Genomic DNA, 15,153 nt, shown 5'->3' with positions numbered 1-15,153 from the left:
GCTGAGTGAGGGTATACTGGAACTTTCCGTTACTATCTTTGCAACTCTTCTGTATATATAAAATTATTTTCAAAATAAAATGTTAAAACACAGACATAAATACCATTATTTCTTATCGACACTGCTATAGACAAATTCTAAATTCATAAGTTGAAACCTAATGCCCAGCGTGGTGGTATGGAGGTAGGGCCTTTAAAAGGTAATTAGGTCATGAGGGTAGAGCCCTCATAAATGGAATGAGTGCCCTTATAAAAGAGACCCCAGAAAAGTTCCTACCCTTTCCACCTCTAAGGATGCACAGCAAGAAGACAGCTGTCTCTGAACCAGGAAACAGGCCTTCACCAAATCTGCTGGTGCCTTGTCCTTGGACTTCCCAGCCTCTGGAACTGTGAGAAATTTCCTATAGGCTACCACGTCTCTGGTATACTGTTATAGCTGCCAAAACTAAGATAATCTCACATTAAGTTTATAGAAGATTTTTAAAACATTATAAGGCTACATGCCAAACTCTTATCAGAAGTTATCAAAAAAAAAAAAAAAAGCCATCTCTGAAGATGGGGTAAAGGGCCAAGATTGGGGGTAAAAGGGAGTTTAGCTTACTGGGTTTTTTGTTCTTTTTTTTGTTCTTTTTTTTTTTTTTTTTAGAGAAAGAGAGAGCATGCATGTGTGGGGATAGGGTCAGGAGGCAGAGGAAGAAGGAAGGAGAGAATCTTAAGCAGGGCTCCATGCCCAGTCCCCAGCCCAAGGCAGGGCTCTGGGGCTTGACCTCACGACCCTCCTGAGATCATGACCTGAGCCGAAATCAAAGAGTCAGATGCTTAACTGCTTAACTGACTGAGCCACCCAGACACCCCTAGTCTGACGGTTTCTGAAGATAAATGTATTCATGTATTGTTTTTGTAAACAGAAATTAATGTTTTAATTGCAAAAGAAAGGAAAAGGGCAAGACATTTGGCTTTATGACTTTCTGGAGAAAGACAAGCCATACCAACTATGAAAGAACCTTCTAAAAGAAGACTGGGGAGCCTGAGGAAGCAATGAGGAGCCTTAAGTGGCTTGCTTGGGGTCTCCAACTTGGCATTGGCTGAAAGGCCTGGGCAGTGAGTGCTTAGCAAGAGAGGCCATCCTACTGTGGCATTGGATGGCCTCTCACCAAACTTCCTGCCCAGTACCCACATGGCCGTCCTACCCCTCTGATTAACACAATTTTCCCCCAGAATACCATAACCTGTGAGTCACCCAGAATGTAAGCAGCGTTCACAGGTCACTCATCAGTTTTCTGCTCCTTGGCAGAAGCTCTCAGAGAAATGCAAACATTGCTCAACACCCTGGCCTGGGGCCTAGAAACAGCCTCTGCTGCCCAAAAATCTTTCTCCCAGGAAGTGTTCAGTCTTAGATCCAATCAGCCATCTCAGATGTCTCCTCTGTTTTTCATCCTTCTTTCTCTAAGAGCGTAGGGTCAGCACTTACCGTGGTTAGTGCCAGCACAATCACTATGCAAGGAGACAATGAGAAAATGTTGAGTCTAGCTAGAAATGTCCAGTGCGGCTTGAGAGACAGGATATCCATGTAAGACTCGGGAGCACCAACATTTCTTCAAAAATATGCAGTGAGCTTCTACCTTGTGCCTAACACTCATCAATAGAGACATGGGTTTCTACCCTCTTGGAGGTTTCCAACTGCTTGGGAAGATGAGCTTTAAATAAACAATTATATTACTACAATTTTAGGGAAGTGAAATGCAGGGAAAGTAAAAGATGCTATGAGGGAAAACAAAATAGGGGTTAGGGAGAGGCTCAGGGAACATTTCTCTAAGGAAAGAACATCTCAGCTAAGCCCTGAAGGATGAGTAGGACTTAAGCTAAAGAGAGGGGCTTGCTTGGATGGTTGGAGGATTCCTGAAAGAGGGACCAGTAGGTACAAAGGCCAGAAATGAGTCATTATCTGATAGCGACTCAATACTGCATAAAGGATAAGAATAAGGTCCCCTGGATCCCTACTGCTGTTTCAACACAACTCCACTTTTATCTGTTTTAAAAAGAGATTCCAAAAAATATAAATAAATAAATAGGGGCATCTGGGTGGCTCAGTTGGTTGGGCGTCTGCCTTTGGCTCAGGTCATGATCCCAGGGTCCTGATCCGGCTCAGCAGGGAGCCTGCTTCTCCCTCTCCCTCTTCCTGCCACTCCCCTTCTTTGTGCTCTCTCTCTCTCTCTGTCAAATAAATTAATTAAATTAAATCTTAAATAAATAAAATAATAAGATTCCATATAAGGGTGTGTGTGTGTATTAACTGCCCATATGTCTATGTTTTAAAAAAGGGTTTGGTTGTTTTTAAAAAATGTGTTTGAGGGGTGCGTGGGTGGCTCAGTTGGTTAAGCATCTGACTCTTCATTTTGGCTCAGGTCATGGTCTTGGCGTCATGAGACTGAGCCCCGCATCAGCTCAGCAAGGAGTTTGCTTCTCTCAGTATCCCTCTGCCCCTCCCTGAACTGGTGTGTATACACTTTCTCTCTCTCTCTTTCTCACTCTCTCACAAATAAATAAATTTTTTTTTTTTTTAAGTGTGTTTGAAAACTAACAGTCTAGGCTCTGGAGGACCTCTCAGAAGGCCTTTGCATGGACTCAGGTTCCAAGCTACAAGGGCTTGCTGATCTTAACCAAAGTTCATTGATTTTGCCACTGTTGTCTTGCCAGGCTCTGCCAAAGAGCCATCTGCCCACTCTGATTCTCCCAGTGGTGTTGTGGAAAGGCCTCAGAAGAGATCATTGACAGCAGCTCAGTACAGATCAGGCAGCTTAGTCCACAGGCAGCTTCTGTCTATGGAATCAGAGGCTGAAAATAGATCATTACATGCCACAAAAGTCTTAAATTGCTTCTAACCAGGCAGTGAGCTGTAAGGATTAAGAAAATGGATTCCAGAGCCAGAATCTCTGGCTTCAACTTCTGGCTCTGCAGCTAACTAGCTGTGACCCTGAACAGGTTTCTCAATGCCCTCATGTCTTAGTTTCCCCATCTTTAAAATGGAGGTGAGGATAATAATAGTGTCTACTTCATAGGCTTGAGGAGGATCAAATGAGAGATCACATTTGTACAGCATTTGAGATAGGGGCAGGCATCTAGTAAGCACCATATAAATAAATTTGTTAAATAAAACTTAAGTGGCAATAGTATGTTTCTTTCTGTATGAATTTATGGGTGGCAAAGCCCCAATTCAGGCATTTTAAGTCTTCTACTATTTGATGTTTTACCACTGCTGTCAAGGTGAGACTGTCTGTGGCTTCCCACACCTCTGAGGAATTGGGGTCACATGGCCCTCTGAAACGGTGAGTGGTTACCAGATTCGGGATTCCTTCATTCAGTAATATTTCAGAAGCACTTCTGGGCATTCATGTAGGGTAGCCATCTTTGGACTGTGCCATTCAGGAAATTCAAATAAACTGCCATTGGGGTGCCTGGGTGGCTCTGGTTGGGTGTCTGCCTTTGGCTCAGGTCGTGATCCTGGGGTCCTGGGATCCAGCCCAGCATTGGGCTCCTTGCTCGGTGGGGGTCTGCTTGTGCCTCTCCTCTGCCCCTCCCCCCATTTGTGCACGCTCGCTCTCTCAAATAAATAAAATCTTTTAAAAAAAATAAAAATAATAAAATAAACTGTCATCTACTGTCATTACTATTTCTTGAAAAACAATTTTAACACCAAAAAAGTAGGAAAAACATAATCTCAGAATAAAAGGCAGGGCCTTAAATTGAGCTTAGTAAAAATTGATAACCTTTTCTGCTCTTTTCCATTTCATCTTAAGCCAGCAACCAAGAGCCAACTCCTGTCTAAGACCCAGCATTTGGCTAACACTGCTCTACATGACCCTTCTGAGTGTTCCTGGACACACTGGACATTATAACTAAATACCTCTCCACCTCTCTGAATGTCCACACCTCAAAGCCAGTACCGAACACCCCACACTTTACAAAACTGAAGGCATTTGCTACTAATCCCAGAGAGTACTGCTATGCTCAGAGGTAGATGGGCCACAATTGGGAGGAGATATTTTAGTTGTTCCCTGTAGGACTTAATGGGGCCATTTAGAACCTTGGCTCTAATTCCAAGGAGTCAAGAAGGACTCTGCGCTACCTGGGTGTTTTAGAGAAAAAACCTCCCCATCCTCCTGTGTCTCCTTCACTCTCATATCTCTCCCACACTAAAACACTTCTGAAACCAGATGCATGAGGGTTTTCCCATACCAAGCAATTCTCTGGGAAAATTTAGTGTCAACAATCAATTTAACTTAATTCTGACACTATCTGCTTGGAGACAGTGTCAGATCCCCCAGGGTAGGAGCTCAGTCCCGCAAGACTGCCCCCCACTGCAGATGCCAGTCACAAGTAATAGGTCCCCAGGTTACCCACAACTTCTGTCTGACTTGGCTACAAATCAGAGGTTCCCATGACCTCCTCCCCCTTGGATTTGATTATTTGTTAACAGCCACTCACAGACCTCAGGGAAACACCTACTTGCATTTACCAGCTCATTAAAGGATATGATAAAAGTGAACAGCCAGATGAAGAGATACAGAGGGTGAGGTCTGGGAGGGTCCCAAGCACAGGAGTTTTCGTCCCCACAGAGTTGGGAGTGCCACCCTCCCAGGATGTGGATGTGTTCACCAACCTGGAAGCTCTCTGAACCCCACACATTTTTACGGAGGCTTCATCACACAGGCATGATTGATCATTAACTCCATTTTCAGCCCCTTGCCCTTCTTAAGAGGAATGAAGGGAGGGGCTGAAAATGCCCAGCACCCTAATCACAGCTTGCTCTTTCCAGTGACCAGCCCTCATCCAGGAGCCATCTATGACTCAACGAGAGTTACCTCATAAGAACAGAAGACATGCCTATCACTCAGGGAGTGACAAGGGTTTCAGGAGCTTCTGTACCAAGAGCCAGAGAAAAAGACCAACGTCTATTTTCTATTACCTCACGCTGAGTGTGCAGCTTGTCTTCCCAGACACAATGAGAGGTTCCAAGAAGGAGAGTCAGGGTACAGGGCTGTCGTGCTGACTCTGCTGCAAATCTACTGTGTAATTTTGGTGATGCCCTGAACCATTCAGAGACCTAATTTACTCTTCTACAAAATGGAGGCAGTAATACCTGCTCTGCGTTCCTCAAGGTTGTCTTGGGAATCAAATATATAATGGCTACAAATATGCTGTTAAAGCACTGTAAAGGAATGGGTATTTGTTAACTCTCAGCCCCCACCCCCTTCTGGTCAGGGCCTCAAGATTCCCTACTAAGTTTATACCAAGGATCCTCCCTTCCTCCCTCTCCTTTGGCCTGACTAGGACTCCATAGCCCAACACTCCAGGGGAGACTCCTCTAGGCCTTGGGTTAGAGCAGTGTGGTAGAGAAGAACTGATTTGTTCTCTCCTTCTCAGAGCCCTAGTCTCCCAGGTCTCTTCAGGAGGGAGTACACCCCTAAGTATTAAACACTCAGGAGTCCACAAATACTCTTGGAGTTCCAGCTCAGTAAGCCTGTCCAAGAATGCTTCCTGCTAAACTAACAAAGGGTGATAGCCGGAGAATGCCGGGAGATATTCCATTTCTCTGCCTCCAAGGAATCCTGGCAGCTGGACTTTCTAGTGCGTTATATCTGGAAGAAACTTTAGATCAGTGGTTCTCTATTCTGGCTGAACATTAGAATCACCAGGGGAGCTTTTAAAAAATACCCATGCCAGGCTGTACCTCACACCAATTAAATCAGAATCTTTTGGACATCATTATTTTTAAAGCTCCCCAGATGACTGAAATGTGCAGCCTAGTTTGAGAACCACTGCTATTGATAATCCAGGTCAAACAGCTCATTTTACAAAGAAAAAAATAGGAGGGTCTGGGCATTTAAGAATTTTGTCCAAAGTCATACAACAGACTAGAGTTTGAAATAATTCAATAAGCTGATGAAAATAACAGCTAATTTTTGTTGAGCATTTACTGGCACTTTACAAACATAATCTCAAATAGTCATCACAATAATCTTATGAGAAAACTGAAGCCCAAAAGGTTTAGTTTGCTCAAGGTCAAAGCAACTAAAGTGGCAGAGATCCCTGTTCAACTGTTCAACCAAATTTGAGAGCAGATGACAAGACAGGGGTAGAGCCTCTGCCTTTAAAGAACTTGTAACCTATCTGGAGGTGAGCCAACACTTAAAACAGTTTGATAAGTATGACAGTAAAAGTAAACAAATGCAAGGCCAAGGAAGCCACCTAACTCTGGGAAAAGTCAAAGAAGTCTTCTCAGAGGAGGAGTTATTTGCAGAAGTCTCAAAAGGTGAATGAAAAGTAGTTTAGTGAAAAGAAAGAAAGGAGAGCAAGTGGGACTAGCAGGTGCCAAGACATGACATGTGAGAGAGCACGGTGCTCAGAGGATGCTCAGAGCTCCGTAGTAATTCAGAATGACCCAGGAGGTCCACTGGGTAGCAATATTAGTAAGTGGTGAGATTGAAGAAGTACAGAGACCAGATCATTAAAAAGTCTGAAAAAGGGAACGATTAAATGTTTATAAACTAGACAATGAAAGGATATAAATTTGTTTAAAAGGTTACTGGAGGATAAGACATCAAAAGCCCAGGCAACAAAAGAAAAAAAGCGGCCTATATCAAAACTAAAAACTTCTGTGGGAAGAAGGTCCCTAAACTCACCTCGTCCCATGGATACAACTAGATAACACTCACATAGGGGCAAATAACCCAGAAAACTACCCGAAGACTGGCAGAACAAACTCCACAACTAATGTAGAGACAAGGGGCGCCTGGCTGGCTCAGTCAGTAGATCATGGGACTCTTGATCTTGGGGTTGTGAGCGTGAGCCCCACATTGGGTGTAGAGATTACTAAAAAAAAAAAAAAAATTAATAAAAAAAGTAAATGTAGAAATGAGGTCACACTGAAGAGGGTGGGAAGGGCAGAGATACAGTGGGGAGCTAAACCCAGCAGGCCTGGCTGCCGGGGGAGGGAGCCACTAGGCACTGAGAAGACTAAGAAACAGACTACCGCACCCAGGAGTCTGCATGGGGAAGATGAATCCCCATAGCATTTGGCTTTAAAAATCAGAGGTGCTGAATTTTGTGAGTTCTCACAACCAGTGGGACTTAAAGCCTGGAACTTTATTTTTATTTTTATTTTGGGGGGGTGTCTGGGTGGCTCAGTTGGTTTTAAGTGTCCAACTCTTGATCTCAGCTCAGGTCTTGATCTCAAAACCATGCTGGGTGTGGAGCTTACTTAAAAAAGGGTAAAACTATTATTATTTTTATAGTCATTCAGTAATACCCCATTGTGTTCAACCAGAAACATGAAAATGGAGGAAGAATAAAAGGTTACTTGATCTCTCAAGAGGCAATATAGTTCAGAGGCGCCTGGGTGGCTCAGTCAGTTAAGCGTATGCCTTCAGCTCAGGTCATGATCCCATGGAATGGAGCCCTGCATCAGGCTCCCTGCTCAGCAGAGGGAGTCTGCTTCTCCCTCTGCCCCTCGCCCCCAGCTCATGCTCTCTCTCTCACTCGCTCTCTCTCAAATAAATAAATAAAATCTTAAAAAAAAAAAAAGCAATATAGTTCAATTTTCTGCCATACAAAATTTAACACTTCGTGACATTAGAGGTAAATTTTATTTTCCTTATTACACCCTTCAATATTTTACAAACTTCCTATAATGAACATGTCTCATTTTTAACATTAGAATTTTAATTAAACAAGAAAGTTCTAGGAAAAAAGTGAATGTGATTTTATTTTTTATTTACTTATTTTTTTGTGAACATGATTTTTAAAATCATTTCTTCAGGGGCGCCTGGATGGCTCAGTCGGTTAAGCATCTGCATTCAGCTTGGGTCATGGTCTCAGGGTCCTGCTCAGCAGGGAGCCTGCTTCTCCCTCTCCTTCTGCCCCTACCCCCTGCTTATGCTCTCTCTCTCAAATAAATAAGTAAAATCTTAAAAAAAAAAAAGATTCTCTCTCTCCCTCTCCCTCTGCCTCTCTCCCACCCCACCCCGGCTCAAGCTCTCTCGCTCAAATAAATAAATAAATAAAATCTTAAAACAAAAAAAACTTCTTGAAATAGATTCACGTGTCCTTACCCTTCTGTGAAGAGGGGTATCATCTTCCTCCCCACTGTACAAAATGGGGAATCTTGACACAGATTGCAGAGCAAGTGCATGCAGACTCAGCGTCTGAGTTCCAGACCTTGTTCTCCAGGGCTACACCGACACAGGTTTATGTGCAAGAACGTGTCTCCTGGAGCCCACAACCTCAGGATTGGAGATGTTAAAGCCTGGAACTTTAGACGCTGAATCCCTGTCCTTAAAAAGATAGCACAACAGTCTAGAGATACAGTTTAGAAGTAAGTTTGAAAAATGCCTAGGGCATGTGGGAGGGAGAGTGAGTTACTAATCTCAGAGCTCCCTGAGGGACTTCTCCAGGAACAAAAGAGCTAGCAGGTCCCCTTTCCCTCCTCCTCTCCCTGCCCCCGCCATAATCACACAGCCACCTGCCGGAACCGTGCAGCACCTGGGATTGACTTCCTAACTTGCTTACACCATACCCCGCCCCCTCCAGCTGGGCCTACCTCAGTCCCCGCACTGTGGGTGCCTCCCCAAGAAGAATGATGCAAACGTTGCCAACACCGCATCTCCCAGCCTCCTGTGGAGGAGACACGCACCTTGTTAAAACTGTACACGCTGCCAGTGTGTGCTTTGCAGACTAGCCCCAGCTGGCCCGGTCTCCAGAGTGGCTGCTGCACACGTCTATGGAAGAAAACCAGAGCCGCCTTGTTAAAAGTGTGCACCCTCCCCACTACTTTCAAGAGCAAGAGAGCAGCTGACTTTCCTAACACACAGAAACAGACCCAGACAGTTAGGCAAAATGAAGAGACAGAGGAATATGTCCCAAAGGAAAGCACAGAACAAAATCACAGCAAGATACCCAAGCAAAACAGAGATGAGTAATATGCTTGGTAGAAAATTTAAAGTAATGATCATAAACATGGTCACTGGACTGGAGAGGAGGACATCAGTGAGATCCCTAACACAGAGATAAAAAAGGACTAATCAGAAATGAAGAACACAATAATTGAAATTAAAAATTAACTTGATGGAATAAATAGCAGGCTAGAGGAAGCAGCAGAATGAATTAATGACCTGGATGACAGAGTTATGGAAAGTAATCAAGCTGAACAAAAGAGAGGAAAAGAATTATGCAAAATGAGAATAGACTTATGGAACTCAGTGACTCCATCAAATATAATAACAGGGATCCCAGAAGAAGAAGAAGGAGAGAGAAAAGAGAACAGATAATTTATTTGAAGAAATAGTAGCTGAAAACTTCCAAATCTGGGGAAGAAAATAGATACGCAAATCTAGGAGGCACAGAGATCCCACAACAAAATCAGCCCAAGGAATTCCACACCAAGACACAAAGTAATTAAAATGGCAAAAAGTAGTGATAAAGAAAAAAAAAATTTTTTAATTTTATTTATTTATTTGACAGAGAGAGACACAGGGAGAGAGGGAACACAAGCAGGGGTCATGAGAGAGGGAGAAGCAGGCTTCCTGCTGAGCAGGGAGCCTGATGTGGGCCTCGATCCCAGGACCCCGGGATCATGACCTGAGCCAAAGGTTCATGGGGTTCAAGCCCCATGCTGGGTGTAGAGATTACATTTTTTTAAGATTTATTTATTTATTTTAGAGAGAGAGAGGGAGGGAGGGAGAGAGAGAGAGAGAGCATGGGGGTGGAGAGGCAAAGGGAAAGGGAGAGGGAGAATCCCTAAGCAGACTCCCCTCTGAGCATGGAGTCTGACATAGGGTTCAATGAGTTGGACGTTTAACCAACTGAGCCACCCAGGCACCCCTGTCCCCTTTATTATTATACAGTGTCCTTCTTTGTCTCTTGTTATAGTATTTAAAGTCTCTTTTGTCTGATATAAGTATTGTTACCCTGGCTTTCTTTTGATATCTGTTTGAATGATAAATGTTAATACCCTTTCTTCTCTTGCTCCCTTTCATGGTTTGCTGGCTTTCTTTAGTGATATACTTAGATTCCTTTTTCTTTATTCTTTGCATATCTATTATTGGTTTTTGATTTGTGGTTACCATTGGGTTTGTATATAATATCTTCTGCATATAGCAGTCTATGCTATATGATTTGAACCTATTCTTTACTTCTCCCCATGTTTTAGGTATATGGTGTCAAATTTTACATTCTTTTTTGTGTGTGTGTGAATCCCTTGACTAGTTTTTACAGATATACTGATTTTTACAGATTTTGTGTTTCTACTTTGTATGTGTATATGTGTGTTTCCTAGTTTTCATACTCTCACTTGTGGTCTTTTTTTTTCCTCTCAGAGAGTCCCCTTTAAGATTTCTTGTAGGGGGGTGCCTGGGTGGCTCAGTTGTTAAGTGTCTGCCTTTGGCTCAGGTCATGGTCCCAGGGTCCTGGGATCAAGCCCCACATCGGGCTCCCTGCTTGGCGGGAAGCCTGCTTCTCCCTCTCAAAATCCCCCTGCTTCTCCCTCTCAAAATCCCCCTGCTTGTGTTCCTTCTCTCTCTGTGACTCTCTCTGTCAAATAAATAAATAAAATCTTAAAAAAAAAAAAAGAAGATTTCTTATAGGGCTGGTTTAGTGGTCATGAACTCTTTTAGTTTTTGTTTGTCTGAGAAACTCTGTATCTCTCCTTCTGTTCTAAATGATAGCTTTGCTGAATACAGTATTCTTGGCTGCAGAGTTTTCCCTTCCAGCACTGTGAATATATCATGCCACTTCTTCTGGACTGCAAAGTTTCTGCTGAAATATCTGCTGATAGCCTTATGAGGTTTCCCCTTGTGTGTAACTGTCTTCTTTTCTCTTGCTGCTTTTAAACTTTTTTTAAAATAAGATTTTATTTATTTATTTGACAGAGAGAGCACAGCAAGAGAGGGAACACAAGCAGGGGGAGTGGGAGAGGGAGAAGCAAGCTTCCCGCTGAGGAGGGAGCCCGATATGCAGGGCTCCATCCCAGGACCCTGGGATCATAACCTGAGCCAAAGGCAGATGCTTAATGAATGACTGAGCCACCCAGGCGCCCCTTAAACTCTTTTTTTTTTTTAAGAATTTATTTATTTATTAGAGAGAGAGAGAGAGAGAATGAGAGATAGAGAGCACGAGAGGGAAGAGGGTCAGAGGGAGAAGCAGACTCCCCGCTGAGCAGGGAGCCCGATGCGGGACTCGATCCCGGGACTCCAGGATCATGACCTGAGCCGAAGGCAGTTGCTTAACCAACTGAGCCACCCAGGCGCCCTTAAACTCTTTTTTTTTTTTAAAGTAATCTCTACACCCAGGGTTCCTGGGTGGCTCAGTTGGTTGAGTGTCTGACTCTTGATTTTGGCTCAGGTCGTGATATCAGGTCATGAGATCAAACCCCACTTTGGACTCCGTGCTTGGCAGCGAGTCTACTGGGGATTCTTTCCCTCTTTCTCTGCCCCTCCCCACACTTACACCCGTGCACTTTCTCTCTCTCAAAAAATAAATAAAATCTTTAAAAAAATAATAATAGGGACCCCCTGGGTAGCTCAGCTGGTTAAGCGTCTGCCTTCGGTTCAGGTCATGATCTCAGGGTCCTGGGATCGAGTCCCGCATTGGGCTCCTTGCTCAGCAGGGAACCTGCTTCTCCCTGCCTGCCACTCCTCCTGCTTGTGCTCTCTCTGTCTCTCTGACAAATAAATAAATAAAATATTTTTAAAAAATAATAAAGGAGACAATCTAAGAAGAAGAGGTAACAATTGTAAATATTTATGCACCCAACATGGGAGCACCTAAATACATAAAACAGTTAACAACAAAAATAAAAGAACTAATTGGTAGTAATACCATAATAGTAGGGGACTTTAACACCCCAACTTCATCAATGGACAGATCATCCAAACAGAAAATCAACAAGGGAGAAGTGCCTTTGAATGACACACTGGACAGAAGGATTTAGCAGATATATTCAGAACACTCCTTCCTGAAACAGCAGAATACACATTTCTTTTCACATGTACATGGAATATTCTCCAGAATAGATCACATATCAGGCCACAAAACAAATATCAAGAAATTCAAAAAGATCAAAGTTACAGCATGGATCTTTTCTGACCACAATGCTATGAAACAAGAAATAAGCCACAAAAAAAATCTGGAAAGAGCACAAATAGATGGAGGTTAAATAATATGCTATTAGAGAGCTGTTCTGGACTGTTGGAGTAGGTTGATCTCCAACTTCCCGCAAATACGAATAAAAGAAACTGAAAAGTTGGAGAAGATCAAGTATATTCAGTCACTAAGCCAGAAGATCAGCAAAGTAGGAAATGCACAATTTTGAGGACGAGTTAACATGTCCCATTTGTTACAATATTTTTGAAGATCCTCATGTACTACCGTGCTCGCATACATTTTGTAGAAATTGTTTGGAAAACGTTCTTCAAGCATCTGGTAACTTTTATATATGGAGACCTTTACGAATTCCACTCAAATGCCCTAACTGCAGAAGTATTATTGAAATTGCTCCAACTGGTATTGAATCTTTACCTGTTAATTTTGCATTAAGGGCTATTATTAAAAAGTACCAGCAAGGAGACCATCCAGATATTGTTACCTGTCCTGAACATTACAGACAACCATTAAATGTTTATTGTCTCCTAGATAAAAAACTAGTTTGTGGTCATTGCCTTACCATAGGTCAACATCATGGCCATCCCATAGATGATCTTCAAAGTGCTTATCTGAAAGAAAAGGACATGCCTCAAAAACTGCTTGAACAGTTAACTGACACACACTGGACAGATCTTACTCGTCTTATTGAAAAGCTAGAAGAACAGAAATCTCATTCAGAAAAAATGGTCCAAAGTGATAAGGAAGTTGTTCTACAGTATTTTAAGGAGCTTAGTGATACATTAGAACAGAAAAAAAAAGTTTTCCTAGCTGCTCTCTGTGATGTTAGCAATCTGATTAATCAGGAATATACTCCACAAATTTTAAGAATGAAAGAAATAAGAGAGCAGCAACTTGAATTAATGACACTGACATCATCTTTACAGGAAGAGTCTCCACTTAAATTTCTTGAAAAAGTTGATGATATCCGCTAACACGTGCAGATTTTGAAACAAAGACCACTTCCTGAGGTTCAACCTGTTGAAATTTATCCTTGAGTAAGCCAAATATTGAAAGAAAATTGGAGCAGAACAGAAATTGGACAAATTAAGAAACTTCTCATTCCTGAAATGAAAATTTCTTCAAAGAGGATGCCATGTTCCTGGCCTGATAAAGATGAAAAAGAAGTTGAATTTTTTAAGATTTTAAGCATTGTTATACTTACTTTAATTTCAGTGATACTGATGTTGATCCTCTTTTTTAACCAACACAAAATAACCTTTTTAAATGAAATCACTTCAGTATGTTTTTCTGAAGTCTCTCTGTTTATCAAAGTTTATCTAACAATCTCCATGATTTAAAGAATATGCTATGTCACACTTTACATTTACTGAAGGAATTCATGTGGAAAATAGTTTCTCGTTGAAAATTCAAATCTGAACTGTTTAAATAGGCATTCTGTACAGCAGACTAAACCATTGCTAAAAGGAGAAATAAGGTAGGATGGATAAACAAAATAGCCAACTGAACTATCAGAGTTACAACAAATATATAGAAATATGTTAAACCATCCATGCTTCTTAGATGATGGAAGTATGTCAAAGTTAGAGATGATACATAAGGTGTCTAAACCAGAGTGTCTAGTTCACTTGATTTAATACACCATTTACTTTATCGCTGTGGCACTGAAACATTCCTGTACCAATACTATCTTTTAGCATTTTTTTTTGTCTTTTAGCATTCTATTACTGCAGTGGTTAGTGTTGCAGTTCTTTATGTATAGTTTTTAGATTAAAAGATGGCAAAATCCTGAGAGTTATAGGCCTTTATTTGGATGTGGCTTGAAAGCCTTTGGCCAAATAAGGATGGTGAGTAGAGGTTTTAAATTCAAGTAGCAAAGTCTAAAAGTGATAAGGGATTGATTACATTAAGGATATTTTTGATCAAACATACCTGATGCATTTATACATTTTAAGATAGATTTAAGAGCCCTAAAATGTTTATCAACATTCATTCCTGACAAAGCTATTGCTTTTGGAAATATTTTGTTAGGGAACAAACAGTGACCTTTTCAAATAATGGTCTTTTTTTTTAAAGATTTTTTATTTATTTATTTGAGAGAGAGAATGAGAGATAGAGAGCACGAGAGGGAAGAGGGTCAGAGGGAGAAGCCGACTCCCCGCTGAGCAGGGAGCCTGATGCAGGACTTGATCCTGGGACTCCAGGATCATGACCTGAGCCGAAGGCAGTCGCTTAACCAACTGAGCCACCCAGGTGCCCTCAAATAATGGTCTTATTTTATTCTGTGGTTTGTGTAAGTTTGACTTTTTGGTTAGTGCTTTTAGTTTTGCCAGTCAAATCGGTTCTTCGATTAAAAATTCAAAACATTTTACCAGCATAAAAAAATATAATATGCTATTAAACAGTGAAGGATGACCACTCTCACCACTTTTATTCAGCATTGTACTAGAAGTCCTAATCACAGCAGTCAGACAACAAAAAGAAATAAAAGGCACCCAGTTGGTAAGGAAGAAGTAAAACTTCCACTATTTGCAAATGACGTGATACTATATATAGAAAACCAGAAGGACTCCACCAAAAACCTACTAGAACTGATAAATGACCTTTAGTAAGGTCATTGGATACAAAACCAATGCACAGAAATCTGCTGCATTGTTTTTTTAAGATTTTATTTTTTTTTAAATATTTATTTATTTATTTTGAGAGAATGAGAATGAGAGAGAGAGAGAGAGTACATGAGAGGGGGGAGGGTTAGAGGGAGAAGCAGGCTCCTCGCTGAGCGGGGAGCCCGATGCGGGACTCAATCCCGGGACTCCAGGATCATGACCTGAGCCAAAGGCAGTCACTTAACCAACTAAGCCACCCAGGCACCCAAGATTTTATTTTTTTAAGCAATCTCTACATCCAATATGGGACTCAAACTCACAATCCCAACTCCACCAACTGAGCCAGCCAGGCACCCTGAAATCTGTTGCATTTCTATACACTAATGATGAAG

At 41.8% G+C, this 15,153-nt stretch overlaps 1 pseudogene; it reads left to right on the top strand.

Annotated features, from left to right (window-relative positions):
- Positions 1–12,352: 12,352 nt before the first annotated feature.
- On the top strand, positions 12,353–13,560 carry LOC114205494 (tripartite motif-containing protein 59-like; annotated as a pseudogene).
- The last annotated feature ends 1,593 nt before the right edge of the window (positions 13,561–15,153 follow it).

Source organism: Eumetopias jubatus, unplaced genomic scaffold (genome assembly GCF_037043125.1).
Source record: "Eumetopias jubatus isolate StellerSeaLion01/CBP00866 unplaced genomic scaffold, mEumJub1_p1.0 scaffold_17, whole genome shotgun sequence".
NCBI classification, from domain to species: domain Eukaryota; kingdom Metazoa; phylum Chordata; class Mammalia; order Carnivora; family Otariidae; genus Eumetopias; species Eumetopias jubatus.
Note: the sequence above shows the minus strand (reverse complement) of the source record. Positions and strands in the feature narration are given on the sequence as shown.